This window comes from Pyrgilauda ruficollis, unplaced genomic scaffold (assembly GCF_017590135.1).
Source record: "Pyrgilauda ruficollis isolate IOZ18807 unplaced genomic scaffold, ASM1759013v1 scaffold64, whole genome shotgun sequence".
NCBI lineage: Eukaryota > Metazoa > Chordata > Aves > Passeriformes > Passeridae > Pyrgilauda > Pyrgilauda ruficollis.
In genome coordinates, this window is record NW_024528155.1 from 2,511,357 (window position 1) to 2,529,204 (window position 17,848).

Here is a 17,848-nt window from a genome sequence, read left to right on the forward strand (position 1 = left end):
TTTTTTTTTTTTTGTGTTTTTTTTTTTTTTTTTTTTTTTTTTTTTTTTTTTTTTTTTTTTTTTTTTTTTTTTTGTGTGAATGCAATTGATACAAGAATAAGTAGGTAGAAACCCTTTTAATTTAACTTCTCTTTCTGGGTTTAGGAGAAGGACACAAATGTGTTATGAGGTGCTCCACAGCTGAAAGGACATGAGTGTGAAAAAGAACAGGAATGATGGAATCATAAAATCATTAAGGTTGGGAAAGACCTTCTGGATCATCAAGTCCAATTGTCAACCACATACAACCAATATATTCACCGTTAATGAGGTCCTCAAGTACCATATTTTTTGAACACTTCCAGGTGGCAACCATCACTTTGCTGGGCTGTCTGTACCAATGCTTTACAACCCTTCTAGTGAGAAAATTTTTTTAATATCCAATCTAAACCTTCTCCAGTGCAACTTGAGGCCATTTCCTCTCATCCTGTCGCTGGTTGCCTGGGAGAAGAGGATGACCCCCACCTGGCTACACCCTCCTTTCAGGGAGTTGTAGAGAGTGATAGGGTCTCTCCTCCTTTTCTTCAGGCTAAACACCCCCAGCTCCCTCAGCTGATCCTCATAAGAGTTGTGCTCTAACCCCTCACAGAACCTTGTTGCCCTTCTCTGGTATACCCACTGGACAGACTTGTGGCCATTAGACATCCTCTGAACAGGACCACAATATTTGGAGAAGAGGGCTATCATGCGAACATCATGCAAACAAAGTTTCTTATTCTATTCTCTCCCCCCAGCTCCTGTACTCCCACTCCTGTCCCATTTATAGATGCTACATTCCTTTATTTTGCTGCCAGTAACATGACAGTCAGGATGCATCATCTATCTACTTTAGCTACATGTATTTGAAATCTATTTAGTCTGAAATAACCTTACAAAGCAGAATATTTAAAAAAACCCACCAAGCCACCAGGGACATAATTCACCCCTAAATATATGCTGTTGCAGTTTCCTTTTTAGTTTCTTCCTCCCTCATCACTCCCATCTTATGGCCATCATCTCCATCTTATGTGCTGATTTACTGTAGGACACTGTAGGAAAAATATTAAGGAAGATTAGGTCCACTTTTTTAACCCTGTCAAAGAATTCAGTTATCTTATATAAAAAAAAAGTATTGAATCAGTGTCACACAATCTACCTCTGGTAAAACTGCAATATATTTTATTATTTTCATTTGCTTTCATGCCCTTGGCTCTGCTTTTCTACAAAAACATTTTTAAGGCTTTACACAGTACTGAATAAAATCTTCTGCATTAGAAAGAGCACTCTGTGTTCCTTCCACATACCACCTTCACCCTCTTGGTTAAAATACAGGTGCTAATCTGCCATTGCCCCATTCTAGCTTTTACTAATATATTAAATTTCTTGGTGTGGCAAAATTGTACGATTGCAATTTTTACTAATCCTTCCAAAATTCTACAGCAGTTTCTCCCCCCTACCTCCAGTTCCCCAATGCTTCTTCACAATGCAGTGTAAGTTGGGCCTGCATGTTAGATGTTGTAAAACACACATTCCCATTTTCTATACAAATTTCGGCTGCAAAATCCACCAATTGTAAGTGTGGGCTGTTTGGGAGAAGGCTACAGAGCTGTAGGAGATTCTTTTACCCACAGTGAATCAACAAAAATAAGATGGAGTCTGGCAAAATTCATCTGCTAAATTTTCACAAAAATCAAAGGCAAGATTTTGCAAGATTGAATTATCAGTGAGTCTCACAAACCAACGAAGAGCAATAGCTAACTCTATAGCAGTGATTATGCATTTAGCAGTTACAGATTTTCTGTCTAGAACAACCTCTTTCAGACATCTGTAGTAGGCCACTTTTTGACCTGTTGCTTACCTCATAGACACGTCATGAAGCTGGGCCAGTTTTATTAAAAGTTTGTGATACTCACTTTACAGCTGCAACCTAACATAATTATTAGAAGTTATATGTGTCAGACTGATTTGCAGTGGAGAATCAGTACTGTCAGTAGAAAATATGAAAAGAGAGTATATATATATTTTTGACTATCACCTTATAATGCATTATCTATAATGAAGCTTAAAATCCCTCAACTTTTAGTCCAGCAGCAAGTATATATATACAGATAAAATATGATCTTATAGATCTTTCAAATGAAGGACCTACTATCAGTAAAAATGTTTTAAATGTGGGCTTATATACCTTTATTTTCCACATTACTTCTAATCAATGTCAGTAACAAAGAATTATTGCACTTGAGAAGAAGAATAATCTATGTGTAACATGCAATATTCAGGAAATTTAGATAACATATTCTTCTTGTCTTTCCAGAGTCACAAAATGCAGTGTATTAGAAACGTAAATATCTGGAAATTAATCTAAAACAAACTTTTATGTAGGATCTTTTCCCCATCACTTCTAACTAATTTACAAAGGATTTTTATAGAGTTCTTTACTTCTATGACTCTTCAAATGTCATCATTGTATTTACAAGCTCCTAAAGGATCATAAACATGTAGTAGATCGATGTTAAAACAGTGAGATACAATCTTAACATTTCCCTACAGGCAGTTATTTTCACTTGCTTACACACTATGAAATAAATATTTTTAAATAAAAATTTCAGTCCTTTCTTCCTAGTTTGCACTAACCTTTAATGAATGAGTGAATGAAGAGGACTGAGAATGTCTCACTCGTTCCTGACCTGCATGAAAGAAAGGTTATACATGTTCACTTCCCTCACAGCTGGAGAGAGAGTACAGATCTCCAGCATGGCTGGTCCTAAAAGGGAGTGAGAGAAAAATGCTTAGAGCCTGTATTTTTCAGTGTGCCAAAATGCATTAGGCTGTGCTTCCAGCAGTTGTGGATTGCCCTGCAAAGGGAAATAAATATTACTGCTCCTTGTTGAGCACGAAGTTCCATGGTGACTTCCCAGGAGAATGATGCAAAGAGCAAATGGTGGATTCTCCTTAGAGAACATCCTGGCAGCATTGGCCTGATCAGAAATCAGAGAAAAAAGGTAAACCATGTTTCAGCGTGAAAGACTGTAAGCTGAATGGTTTAGTCATATTAAGCCTTTGCTATGCAAATTGAGGTCAAAGAGAAGAAAAAGAAATAAATAATTTAAATAATTTAAAAAATATTAAAGAAGTGATACACACACAAAAAAAAAAAAAAACCAAAAAACCCAAAAATCAAAACAAAACAAAAAACCAAACAAAACAAAGCAAAAAAAAAAAAACCAAAAAACAAAAAAACAAAACCAAACAAAACAAAAAACAAAAAAACAAACCAAACAAAACAAAAAACCAAAAACAACAACAACAACAACAAAAAAAAAAACCAAAAAACCCAAAACCAAACCAAAACAAAACAAAAAAACCCAAACAAACAAACAAACAAAAAAAAAAAAAACCAAAAAAAAAACCAAACCAGGGACAGGACAGGATTGCAGGGCTCTGTATATTGGAATTATCACTCACACAGTCACCATGGTTGAGATGGGGGTTAGTGACCTGCATTGATAGCTGGTTCCTGTAAGCACCAGCGATACTGCCATTACCAAAAGAGGCACTGAGGCATTGGTGCACTCCCATTGATGGTGGCAACCTGGATATGCACATTTACCTGTGTCCCCATAAAACAGCAGTCATTTCTTAATTACAAACTATTTAGCAGTATTTAGAAGTGATTGGAAGGATCAAGAATCCAAAATATTATGGCTGTAGTAAAATATCAGGCAGGTTACTCATCATTTCTTGAAGGGCTGCTGGGAAGACTGAAATTTCAATATCCAATGGCAGACCAGCTCAAGCCAGTGCTGGCTTTTGTATCTACGAGCAGAGAGGCAAATGTCCCACTTCAGAGGAGGAACAAGCCCGTTAGTGGCTTATGGGAGCTGAGACATGACTCATGTCAGTGTGTGGGGCTAAACATAACAGAGGTGCAACATTCTATAAGCACTGCACCATCTAATCCTGCTCACACTTGCTCATAGGCTCTAACCTGGTGATAGGCAGATTTGATCCCGGGTCATTGGAGTCTCACAATACTTTGGGCTTTCTGAACATTTACAAAATAGTCTTGAGAAGATGTCCTTGATGTACTTACTTGTTTTGCTTTTAAATTGTCTTTGAACAATTAAGAATACAAAGAAAAATGCTTTGTAGAAAAAAACTATATTACTGGCATGAGCTGGTACACCAGCCAGGGGGAAAAAGTCATAAAGGGGAATTTCTGCTGGGATCATTCTACTGGCCTGAATAGCATGACAAACAATGATAAAAAATGTACATCCATACTCACCCTCAGTACAGAGACCTGGAAGGAACATCAGCTGGTCTGTAGCCAAGAAAACAGCAAGCAATTAACACAGCCTGGAGAAATCTTCAGCCAACATCAATTGCTGCACATTGATACTCTAGCTTTTGCCTATTTTTTTGTACTCCATGGCAAAAGGTGGATTGAGGTGTGTTGCTCTGTCATGGTGCTGCAGAAGTAGTTTTTGACCAATGTAAGATTGTGCCGGGTTTGAAGAAAGGACAAGCATTACTATGATGCTCCACTAACTTTGCTGGGCTGGACTTCACACAGTGCACCGTAAGAAGCAAAAAGCATAACTTCCTAGAAAGCATCTGACATTAAGAACTATTTCCTTGAGTTAATTTTTTAAGGAAGTTAGATTTTTAATTTATTCCACATTCTTTATACCTTTCCAGACTGGACATATCTGTTGCAATGAAGGCTATAAATTCAAATATACAACTCGGTCTTCTTAAACATAATTTCTACAATGCTGGACATAGCTAGAAAGGCAGAACAAAAAAAAAAAAAACAAAAAAAAAAACAAAAAAAAAAAAAAAAAAAAAAAAAAAAAAAAAAAAAAACCCAAAAAAAAAAAAAAAAAAAAAAAAAAAAAAAGTTTTCTGACAAGGTCTGACTACAGAAGAGCACAACAGCTGTAAAAAGTCTTTGTCAGGGCTTTCCCTCCAACAATGTCACACCTCAGTAAAGTAGAGAAGTACAAAAACAATTCTTGCAAAGGCTGTGAAGTGTTAATCTCACATAGCATTAAAAGTGACATGTACAGCATGGAACAGGCAGTATTTGCTCAGAGCAATTAATAGGACCAAGGCCAGTTAAATCTCATATTACATTATCTTGTAAAGTTGAAAGGACAAGAAATTATATTCCAGGTCTTGCTTCTGGAAATAAGGGCGGAAAAGTGTGTCAGTCTAAGCTCTCAATAAGTTCAAACTATTTAACTATGTAGTTGCCAAATATTGACAGTACTTAGAAATTGTACTTAATGGAGATTTAACCACCTCTGAATTCATAGGAATCCCTTGGACAGTAAGGGAAAAAAATGGACAGATTTTCCAAATTACTAAACAAAGGATAAATTAGCATAGTTTCACTGTTTAAAGAAATAGAGAAGATATGTGATACAATGAAAACAAGTGAAATAGACATCAATTTACTATTTATTTATTTCCTGTAGATGCTTGAATAGCTCCCATTTCAGGACATCTATCCTTCTTGAAACAATTTCTTCATTGGTAAGGAAATTGGGCATATATCAAGAGCTTGTTACAGTTCCCTAGACAAATGTTTTGAACAGAGATTCTAAACATATTGTCAAAAGACAGCTAAAACAAATGTATTTTCATTAGAAAACTACCATGAAGTCTAGTACCACTATGAATGTACAGTCCTGCCAGGGCTAAATAATCTGTGGTGGAAGCCTGAAAATGAAATCTTGTCTTCTGTCTCTAACTGGATCCTGAAGCCCAGCTGCACTATTTATTACTCAGCTTCTTCTGAGGTCAGCATTTAGTGTCTTCTTTCCAGCATTTCCCAAACTCAAGTCCCTCAGTACAATATCTTTATTTCCAGCTAAAACTGCCCACATGACCCACAGAAATAATGTATGTGAACAAAGGTAGAAAAAAGCTCTATACTACCTTAGAAACCTTTCCCAGAAAGTCTCACTAACCCAAGGTTAGTAACGGGATGGGCTCTGATTAAACAAAGTCCTGTCCTCTCACATTGTCTCTGTAAAAAGCCATCAAGCTGTCCCACTTTCTTTTTTCTGTCAGGGTCTAGGATTTATGTCTACCAAGATAAGCCATTTTAATTTAGCAGAAAAACTTGTGCTTTCTCAACCTTTCCAAGGTGAAACAAAGCCAAAGCTTCCTACAGACATAAACTTATTATTACTATATTCCTATAACTGTAAAGTAATGAGATCAATACTATCAAAATAGTTTCAGCTATTGATAGAAAATCTGCAGTGAAAATCTCTTTTGGTTGTTTCTAGGGAATTGTTTTTGTGCTTTCACAGACATTTTAGTAAAAAAACAACAAATGTCCTGCAGTGCTGAAACAGAATAGCTTCAGCAACTATTGTCAAATATTTATGAAGAGAATTTTCAAATGAATAGTGGTAAGTTTTTAACAAAACATGCTGCTAAGAATTCAATGTAGTGAAGGAATATAACAACATAGGCAACTGCTCTGATTTTAAATGCTGAAATAATTAACACATACATTAATATTTCCAGTTAAGACTTAGTGAGACACCTATTTCCTGAACCAAGATTTTACAGAATATCTATTAATTTAAAATATACTGGCATGTCTTAAAAATTTGTAAACATATTCAGTAAAATCCAAAGAGAGGAAAGAACTGTAAGAATACTAAGGTACTGAATAAATGGAAATGTCTGCAGGTTGCTTGATCAGAGTTTTTTGGTCAGAAGAAGATAACCTGGGATTTAGGCTGGTTTCATTTGATATTTTAAGCATAACTGATACCAGTTATGCTTAAAATACTGGTGTAATATTCCAAGCAATATATTCTAACCTGAAGCATATTTCTCAAAGAGGATTAAATAGGAAACATTTATCATTGCAGAGTAGGTTCATTAACAAACTGGCTTACCCTGAGGACTGATTATCCAAAGAAAAAAGATACAGAGGTCAAGGTCACACACTTGAAGGTAAAAAGAATTTCTGTGACATGCTGTGGGCTCATCAAGCAAATGAAGAAACAAAGTAAGTATTTATTTAAAAGAGAATGACTACAAGCTACTAATGTAAATTGTTTGTGAAACAAAACCAATTAAATCGTGGGGTATTTCAAAACATATTGTTTTAAAGGAAGTCTTAATCTAGAAATCAATGGTGAGTCCTTATCTAGGAAACCATTCAGAATCCACATTCCCATAAGATAAGTTTAGACAAAGTTAATATGTTCTTCTAGAATGGCCTTGAAAATAATGTTTTCTTGGTGGACAGTAAAGAAAGTCTCTCTAACATGAAACTGCCAAAACCAAAGACGTGAAGACTGTATTCTGTAAATACACTAAATATAATGTATACCAAACTTCACTGAGGAAAAATTCTTCTTTAAGCTAAAATGGAAATAAATTGTCGTAACTCGACAATGAGGAGTTCATGGCGACCTAAAAATTCATGTCCAAAGGAGCACTTACAGACAAATAGCTGGGATAAAGGCAATTGTCAAAAAACAATAAATAAAAACAATAAATAAAAATATGGTTTTCAGCAGTATCTGGAAATGCAGCCAATCATCAGAAACTCCTGGTGTCCTGACAAAAATTCTGGGTTTTCTTCTTCCTTGTGCTTTTGTGTTGACCCAAGAAGACCTGATCATGTCTGCATATATTTTTTTTCCAATTCATCTTGCAAAACAAATGCTTGCAAAGCAGATATTTGCAGCAGGATTGTAAAATGTGCATATGTCTCCATGAAGGGACTGCATGTAGGGCTGCACAGAACTTCAAGCTCTAGATTACTTTTCCTTGTTTTACCAGTTCAATATTTCATTTTTAGCTTTGTGTTAATTTCATTTCAAAGTAAATATGGCTGCCACTACCTTTCAGAACTCCAAGAGACTGGTGTTTCATTATCTCTAATGAGGCGGTTTCTTTACTTTCGTGCTTGTTCATAACCTGTATCGCTGTTAATGGGAATTCTATTTGTGCACTGATTTGAGAACAGACCTCTCAGATATCATGTAAATTGCTTACAGGTGACTGGACATTCCTGACCAGCTGAGCAAACAGATATTCTCACTCATTGCTTGTCAGAAGTTGCATTTAGACTAGAAAAAGATATTTTAAGAGTTCTGAAGGGCAGGGTAAGGGGAAAATGAACAATTTAAATTCAGATAGGAGCACCACAAAAGCATTAGTTCAGGTCATCCTAAGACAATGATCACACTTAGCCCCCCTGAATGCTGTTTGAGCCACATGGCTCATACAGCCCAGGTAACAGAGGGTGGGATTCACTCCCAAACAGAGTTTATCTGCCTCCTGTAGGCTAGCTAATCTTGCTCCATCTCTAACCAAGAAGGAAATGCACAGGGAGCAAATCTCCAATTGGAAATATTTGTGCTTTTTTCCAATAACTGGATGACCAGTGCAGGTTGTCAATCTTTTAGTGTCTAAAATCACACCCAGAGTGTGGGACACTTTAGGAGAAATGTAGGACACTTTTGTGGGGGGCAGGAGTCCTTGAGTGCAAATTAGTTCTCTCTTTTGTTGAATGTGTTGGAAAAAGAAATCTAATTATTCTTTTTCTGATTTAAATTATATTAAAAATGAATTTCTAATTAAACAGGCAATTTCTGAATCAGCAAATGTTGATCAGAAGGCAGGGGATTGATGGAGGAGTACAGTATCTAAACTGGAAAGAATCATTAGAAGGAACTGTTGATGTTCTAAAGGTATGTACTTTATGCAGTATTGGCACAAATATTTATAGCTATGATACTAGAAATCAGTAATTACTGTGGAAATAATCTAAATTTTGCTGCAGTAGCCTTACATGCTTTCTCAGTAATGAGCTTCTATGTTGCTTTTTCTAGCCAGAGTAGAAGTAGTCCCACAGCAGGACATAACGTTACTTTCTAACAGAGTTATTATTTTGCTATTTTGCAGATAGGACACAGCAGCAAATTGAGCAGCAGTTGTGGGAATGCTGTTTAAAAATCCTGAACAACAAACCTTTAACCTTGTGATCTGACTGCCCTAAAAGCCTGTTCATCATCTCAAGCTTGAATACACACATAAGGCTTATAGTGAAACGTAAGCCTATAAAATACAAGGAGGAAAACAAATTTTGCTGCCCCAGAATGTGGAAAATACTAGCAGTCTCATGCACAGCTGTTGAAATTATAAAGACTACCAGTGTTAAGGATGTGGCCTGGATACTGAAGCTGAATTTTCAATTTGATCCTTTGTGCTAAAAGTAATAAATGAGCAATTACAACAAGAACAATAGATGAACAGACAAGGAGAAAGATTGCACAGTAATTAAATTTAATTCCTGAAAAGCACAAGAATTTGTATATGATATACAAATTAAATCCTTTTTCATTCTAATGTGTTGGCCTCTATTGTTTTGTGATTCTTTTGCTTCTCACACCTCTCCTTTTTGACTACAGGAAAACTAAAACCAGACATCTTCATTAAATAAGACCATTATAATGAGAACTCAGATTTCCTAAGTCATTATAAAACTCTTTAAATAAACAGAGTGATCATGTGAAAACAGTCCAATGGCAATTGAATTTACATCAGAGGTCCAAAAAAAATGGAGATAAAAATGTACTTGTGATAAAAACATGCTTGACTTCAAAAAAATTACATTTTGTAGCAGAGTAATATCTAGTTTTAAATACTTTTTTTCCACTTCCTGAATTTGAATGCCTTAATTCCTATAAAAGAGAATCTCTGAGATGCGTCTGTCTACATGCAAAAATATATATATATATATATATATATATATGTATATATATATATATACACACACCCACACACATATACAACATCCACATTATGGTTTTGTCTCCTGAATGTGATTCAATGAGATTTACTTCAATGAGTATGTGAGTTCTTTTTCTTCTCTTCTTCTCTTTCTTTCAGCCACACAAAGAAACGACACCCCAGTGAACTTTGTCACCAGGTGGCTTTTGCTTTATTTAGTAGCAACAGCTACAGAGCTGTATTTAGCTGGGTTTTCTCAAATGCTGCACTTGTTAACACTCGTCAAACAGAGAAAAAAATAAAAGGGTACATTTAATTTCTTTCTCAGTATGAAAGAGATGTGCAGAGAACCAGCATGCTTCTAACTAGGCACTAGCAGGTACACTGCAAAACACTTGAAAAAATTGGAAAATGAAAGCATTCTAGATGAAATATAATCCTTTGAGCTTGGTCTTTTCATGCATAATTGTCAATATGCTAGTGGGAAGAAGTCGTATTACCCAACTGGGATCCATTTACAATGAGACAACCAAATAACATGTTTACAAAAATGTAGTGCTTGTTTTTGGAGAAAAGAATGTCATTCCCCTGCTACCAAAGCTGAGTTGTGTGCAAAGTTAGTAAATCTTTTCTCAGTTGCAAAATTAGTGTCAAATTTCCAAGGCCATAAACTACGTCAATGTAAGTCACTCTCATTAATTTGATGGGTGAAGGAAGGATTTTCAAACAGGTTTCTCATTTTATTTTTTATTTTAATCATCTAAATAATGAGGTGGGGGTAGAGTTGCTTAACCAGGCCAAGGGAAGAAGAAAGCAGAATCATCTTAAAACACCAATCCTGGATTTAATAGCCTACAACAAAACACTAAGCAGGTCAGCTTCATGGTTCAGCAATTCCTAAAAGCCCTGTCTGCTTCTCAACAGCTTATCGGCGGCCAGTGTATAAGATCTCCCAATGAGATCTGATTTACAGCACTAAAGGGTTTTGCTGCAAAAATGAAGGGCAAGAATGGCACAGTTTTCTTGTACACTCTGTCTGTGCACACATATATATTAAGAAAAACACAAACCCTAAGAAACTAATTTGGCCCTCACGATAAGGATCTCTTGCATTTTTCATTGACATAAACAGGTCACAAAGCCTGGAAAAGCTAACGTAGAATTCAGCAGCAATCTGGTTTGCTTTTTTCTGGGTCAAAGTCAGAGTTTATCTTGTTAAACTATCTAATTGAACACAGCCCATGTGATACAACAGGACTAAGTGCATTAAATGAGGAGGCAGTGGGAAGTGGGGGAAGCATTTATTTTTGTAAGGTGTTGGAAGGATACAGCTTCTTGGAAATACTTAATTTGTCTTTGAAATGGCTATTTTTTGTGGCTGGGAAAAAAAGATGTCCTACTTCCATAATGCATTTTCTGTGTTTGTAAATACAGAGTCCAAAGCTAGTTTAGTATTGTGATTGTGAGATGAAATACAATAAGCAAGCTGAACATATCCAGATCTCCATTTGTCTGTGGTAAATCGGAAATAATTGTATTGTTGCTAGATGAACAATGGCAGATTTTCATTGAGGTACCCAAGATCAAAAGCAGACCCCAAATGTCAAGTGAGTTAAACCACAAACAGCATGATTTAAGACACAGTTGCACAAACCAGGCTGTATGCAGTGCTCAGTAAAGTGAATTATATATAATAACACTTATAGTTTCCTAGTACTATTGGATTTGCCTTTTTACATAAATGCTTAAGTTATGATAAAAAACAGAGCTGTGTCAGTTCTTTTCAGTCTCAGCACATTTGCTATTAGCATAAGAAATGCTGCTTATGGCAGAGGCAGCCGTGCTTGAAATTTCTGAATTAATGGATTTGATTTCCTCTTGAGACAAACTATCAGCCTTGCAGTAATGGAAATAGATATAGTTGGTAAAACAAATAAAAAGCTGGCATGCAGATAAAATGGGTTTCAATATAAAATAGTAATGTTGTAATTGAAGTGAACAATTACAGGGTTGCTCCTAGGCACAAAAGAAATACCATGAAAATGAAGTAATGTTTTTGTTAAGTATAGACATTTCATGAAACTGTAGAGCTGCAGATGTCATTGTCTGGAAAAAGGAAAACTATAGTTATTCTCTTTAGCTGAGATACTCTGATAATATTTTGCTAATTTTAATAAGAATAACTAAAGCTAAATCTAAATTTCACATGGGTAGAGGGGAAGAAGAGATGGAAAGCAGAGCTTTACAGCTGGTACAGAGCCAAGAGCCTTGCTTGCCTTTCGAGTGATTTTGGCTATCAGGGGTCAAAAACGTGCAGTAAGAATTTCTGGAGGATAGCGAAAGAGGAGACAATTTTCTGTTGGTAGCAGAAAGCATCCTTTGTCATAGCTGCAACAGATGAAAGCCTGGGCAGAAAGGCAGAAATTCTGTCCACGCTTGGTAATCAGCAACTGGAAACTATGAGGTTGTGTAGGAGTGTGCCCCGGTTCCCCTAAGGGAACAGGGAGGAAAATGCTCAGCATCAGATCTCTTTACCAAAGACATTTTCTCTAACTGGGTCGCTCTTCTGGCTGGCTTTCAGCGATATACACCACTGGGGAAAAGCAGGGACTTTCAGCATATGAAAGCCTTTCATGTTTACATGTAAAAGTAAAAGTAATGAAGCAAACCAAAAGCCACCAATGTACGTGTCACCTCAAATCTGAGAGTGCATTCATTAACTCCACTGCAACAAAATGCTCTGCTGTGTCCTATATTTCCTCTTGCTTTGTACACATGACAGCAAATGCTCCCATCACAATTGTTTGTAGAGATCTATTAATTAACAAATCACAGTTAATGTCTTGACAGTCAGCAGAGCACAAAGCTCTTCTTGCAGTGGGTAAGCCACAGGAAATGCTGTGCACTTGTTGTGTTTCTGTCTCCACGAGTTTGCCTGGACACCCCTGGGGCAGCACATGGCCGATGGCCTCACAGATGTGCCACCAGAGTATGGATAGCATATTTCACAGCTGTACTGGCTTAGTGATCCCAGGAACAAGTTTTTAGGTGTTTTATGTCCCTTGCCAGGGGTGGCCATGATGAAACATGAGGTGCTGGTGGGCAGGCACTGCTCGGGCTGCAGCCCAACCATGGGGGTCTGGCGGGGACCTTCTGCAAGTCTGGGTCACTCAAAGGTGGCAGCTGTGCCTTCTCAAGGAGCCTTTCAGAGGAGACTCTAAGAGTATTTGACTCTAAAAAATATTTGTTAATATTTCTTATTTACTTATAAAAGCTTTCAGTATCCTGCATGGTGTTTAAAACACACAGGTAAATCTTCTATATGTAAAAGCATTTTCTATTCTAACTACTCTATCAGTCAAGATATAATAGCAGTCTGCTTACATATGTCATTCTTTAGTACTCACACTGAAATTTTACTGTTTTCTTCACATTTCTGCACTTATATAAATACCACATAGTACATCCACGCATCAGCATGATTTCTGAATCATCAAGTTTTTCTTTTCCACAAGGAGAATTCTTTTGGAACAAATTAAAGAAAAATACATAATGGTTTAGATATATTTAGTGTTTTATTTGGTGTTTTAAAAGCTTGTCTGAAAAGTTTTAAATATGATTATATGCACCCATAGAATACAATATATACTTAATCTGTGGAGGAAATAAATGTCTGACATAAAGATTTAAATCTTTATTTTTGTCCCTTGACATGGTGGCTGGTGACACATAAATGTACTTTTTTTCTTTCCTTTTGACAGAGTAATAAAAATCTCATTATCTCTGAATAGGCAGCAATTTCGTTATCTAATCTTTTTACCAAAAGGTTAGTTAATTAATCAGAAACAAATCCTGATTATTATTTCAATAGAATTAGAAAGACAAATCACCAGAGTACAGCTAAATAGGGCAGGCCTGTGGTTTAACCTGCTTCATTTACATCCAAGTACAATGATTGTCAGAAGCTCGCAGTGAGCAAACAGCCCCGAGAACATAAGCCAGCAGATGGTTTTCTCTTGTCGCTAGCCTTTCCTCTCCTCTAATGCCTCTGATCCCATTACCTCACTGAATCTGTTACCAGGGTAACTGTTAAATTGCTGTGAAAGGCATGGTAATAAAGTAACCTGTCACACTGGCAATAAAAGCAGCAGAATTTTCCTGTTCACTGAACTTTTCAGCTCATCAATACTCACTTTATGGAGAAATTCACCACTACACACAGGTCATCTGCAGGAATTGTTTGTGAGATTTTTGGAAAGCAAACCAAAGCTCATGTAAACATGGGAAGTTATAATTAAAAACTGCATTCAGAAATGCACACAGAGCTAATGTTACGCCATTTGCTGTAGAAGGTTAGTAGAAGATTAGAGATATTCAGGTTCCTTCTTTTTTTAAAGTATGTTCTATAAATAACCTTTACTGCCAGCGGGAAAGCAATTAATCCAAGATCATTTTGATAGTGCTTAAAACCATAGCCTCCATTGCATCAGGTTGCTTACTTTTAGCAGCTGTACTCTGACCTACTTGTTAAAGTGAATTTTTATCACAGAATAATCTAATGCCAGAAGGATTAATTTAGAAGTGTTTTCCAGCATTTGTCTACATTCCATTGTTTTACAGACTTTGAAGCAAACTTGATATCTTTAACAGTTTTTTGGCAACATGTGTCTGTTTCCATTAAAAAAACCTTACTGAATGTAATCCTAGAGAGAAAAAATGCATATGGCCATTGTGCCAGCTGAAAATACTTCTCTTCTCCCAGTTTTCTAATGTAACATATCCGGCTGCAACTTTAATCAAAAATGAGTAGAGCAAGACTTCTTTCTTTTTTTTTTTTTCCTTAGCAATACATGGCAAGAGGTTTTTCCATAGGGCACATGCACTGTTTGCCATTGATCAGAGCCACATTTGAAAATGTCATCTGTAAAAGCCCTCCTGACTTCAATTAGGCTCACAAGAAACTGTAAGAACATGAATGAAAAAGAAAGTGCATGTCCAATCCTTGTTATTAGCCTTTTGCAGACTCTACACTTTCAGCTTCATTTGGTAATGCCATTAATTATACAGCACTAACCTTGGAATATATTGGAGTTTGCTTCTTGAGATAACTTCTCTCTCAGTCTCTTTTATTATTATTATTATTTTCTTTTAAACTTGAAGACACTGCTTGTTATGAAAAATTGAAAGCATTTATTTGACTGACAGCAAGCATGAACCTGCAGTACATGAACCTCCAGCTGCAGGCTACAGAAGGGAGGTGTCTTTAAAGAGTAGGCACATTATATAGTCCTGAGAGTATGGATTTAAAGGAAAGGTTCTGGCAAATGAATCTTTGCAGAGATTATGTTCAACCTGTAGATAGCACAATAACAACATTAGTCCTTGTCAGTGTGCTGCTGACAGGCATGGGATGATTTCACACTCCTGAACAAAGCCACGTTTGTGACTTTAGTAAAAATTCTCAGAACTCTGGGAGTTTTTGGGGAGGAAAGGACACAATGATGGTTCCACTGCATTTAGGCACAATGTCAAATGTGAGTTACTTGCACAGGCTAAGGTTCTTCCAGATTCTGGAAATCTTCAGATGCAGTTTGTATGAAGAAGAACAAGCCAACTGCACAAAAAACCAGCAAATTCAAAGCCTTCAGCAGAGAAACGCTTATTAATCCACATAAAATAAAACAATTTATGCTGATCTATAACCTGGAATTTAACTGGACTATTTCTGAGATTTTGGGAACTAAACTCTCTGATATTTTTCTGTATAGTACAGTTATAGACAAATGTGGAAATATGTCCCCAAATAAGCCAAAATCCTTGCCCTTTCCAAGTGAGTATTTGGGGAATCGCTGTTCTCATGAAGTCATTTTACAGGTGTGAGAACTCCCAGTAAGATGCCCCGCACAAAATCTTCATTTTGTGCTCTTCATTTTTAAATATGTTAGGAAGGGTGATATGAACATAGTTTCAATGAAAAAAAATTGAGTTTTTAATAGATGCCATTGTTTTAATTTAAAATGTAGTTTAAATTGTGTGCCTACTGGATTGTTCATGATTACACTTTGGCAGAATGCAGACATAAATGAGATGTCAACATGGATAAATTCCTTCCTTTGAAGATGTTTATGAATATTCATGAGCAACATTTGTTAGCTCATTTTCCCAGCTCTGGTTCAAATGTGCAGAGCAGGGTTTCTGTGCCCTGCATCAGCCTGTACGGAAAAGCCTTTCTGCCATACAGATTCTCTTGATGTAAAGAGGTACTGTCTTTGGATGGTGGCTTTCTACTCCAATTTGATTTCACCATCCCTGTGGCTGCAATTGCATATTCAAAAACAATCAAGAGTTCACACTGAGCTAAATTACAACTGGCTCCATTTATATTGCCACATCTTGGGTTTGCCTCACAGAAAATTTAAAATTGAAGCATCAGAAATTAAAAATGGTGTCAGAAGACAACTAAAGCCACTGTTTTGAAAGAGAAAAAAAGACAAGTAATTGTGTCCCTCCTTCCACCAGATGCTGTGTCCTTATTATTGTCCTCCTCAATAGCATGTTGTGACTAGACTGGCAATACAGTGTATAGCCCTTTTCTCCTTGGATTAAATCCAGCTCTGTGCACTGGAGCATCATGCAGCCTCAGCACCACACAAACCTCACACTTTCAGCCCTTGTGTGCTGCAAAGTTCTTTCACAAGCTTTGCACAAGTGTGGGTAGCACCTTCCAGCTTTAATTCCAAAGACAAGTGGCAGTAAAAATATCACAGACGGATAGATACACCATGCACTGCTGGGAATTTTCCAACCTCCCTGACTAAAGTTAATTTCTGAATGCCATGGTCAGCCATAAAATCTGAAGGGTTTAATTTGCAAAAACAGCCAGGCATTTCCCACTTCTGGTGAGGTCCATAAGCATGACCAACATTTTTGTATCACTCCTAGCTTTGTGACAAATTAAGAATTCAGGTGCATTAGAACCAAAATTTTCACCCCATCTCCTCCAACTTTTTAAAGTTTCTTTTGCCTTTTCCCCCCTGTTTGAAAAAGCAATATTTTCCATGTTCCATTTCTTTCTCTGAACATTTCTCACTGTCTGTCATAGCTGCCAGTATTGAAGTACAAGGGAGAAAAAAGAGCATAAAAACAAATTTAAAACATATTGAACTACTCTTTCATTGAATACTGTATAGTGGGCCAAACTTGAGAAACAGATTCATGGAGAAAAAATGTCCCAGCACTGCTGCAGATTTCAATAGAGTTTTATTGATTTGCATCAGTCAAGTAACCAAACTATAGCTATTTATCTTGATGGAGTGAAAGAATTGGGAAGGACATCTGTCTCTCAGGGTTACCATATGGTTTGTTTGATCTTACCTGTATGTATGATTGATCCTGTGAGCTTATGTTTAATGCATCTTTCATCCGATGACAGTGGAATAGTGTAAAACTGCCTTTTCCTTTGTTTTCTCTTTTAAAATTTTACACTGTGTTCCCTGTATTGTCCTTCTTCCATGTACAAAATAAAAATTTACAGCTCTTATATCCAACATGGACGATTATGTACAAGCATAAATCCTATCACTTACTCTGAAATAAAGATTTATGATGCAAGCAGTTTTTTGTAGTCCTTCACATTGCCGGAGACCAGAGTGGGGATGAGAGGGGGGACAACAAAAGCCCACATCAACCCTGAATTTTTGATGTCACTGCTGTTTTGTGCTCTGACTTCAGGCTCCCTGAAGAAACAAGATGCATCAAGCGGTGCCTAAAACATGTTCTCTTCAAACATTGGGAATGATTATTTCAGCAAGTTTTAGCTTTCAGCAGCAACATATGTAGCAGCAGCTGTGCAGTAGTGCTTTGAGGCCATGGGTACTTTGGAACACATAAGAAAACTGTGACTTGCATGTAAAGAGCAGGAAAATTATTTTTTCCTCATTCAAAATTGTACTGAGAATTCAGAAGCTTAAAGGAGTTGGAAAGCAGTTTAATTCACCCACTTCGATCCAGTGATCTCCCCTCCAAGAATTTTTATAGATTCTTTATATATATA

General features: G+C 36.5%; 1 long non-coding RNA gene across 1 annotated transcript in view; it reads right to left on the minus strand.

Moving 5' to 3' along the window:
• Nucleotides 1-4,305: 4,305 nt before the first annotated feature.
• LOC121362579 overlaps nt 4,306-17,848 on the minus strand; it is a 34,582-nt gene continuing 21,039 nt past the window's right edge. Inside the window, exon 5 of the long non-coding RNA XR_005956538.1 lies at nt 4,306-4,342. This is a non-coding gene — a long non-coding RNA (uncharacterized LOC121362579). The remainder of the gene's footprint in view (nt 4,343-17,848) is intronic.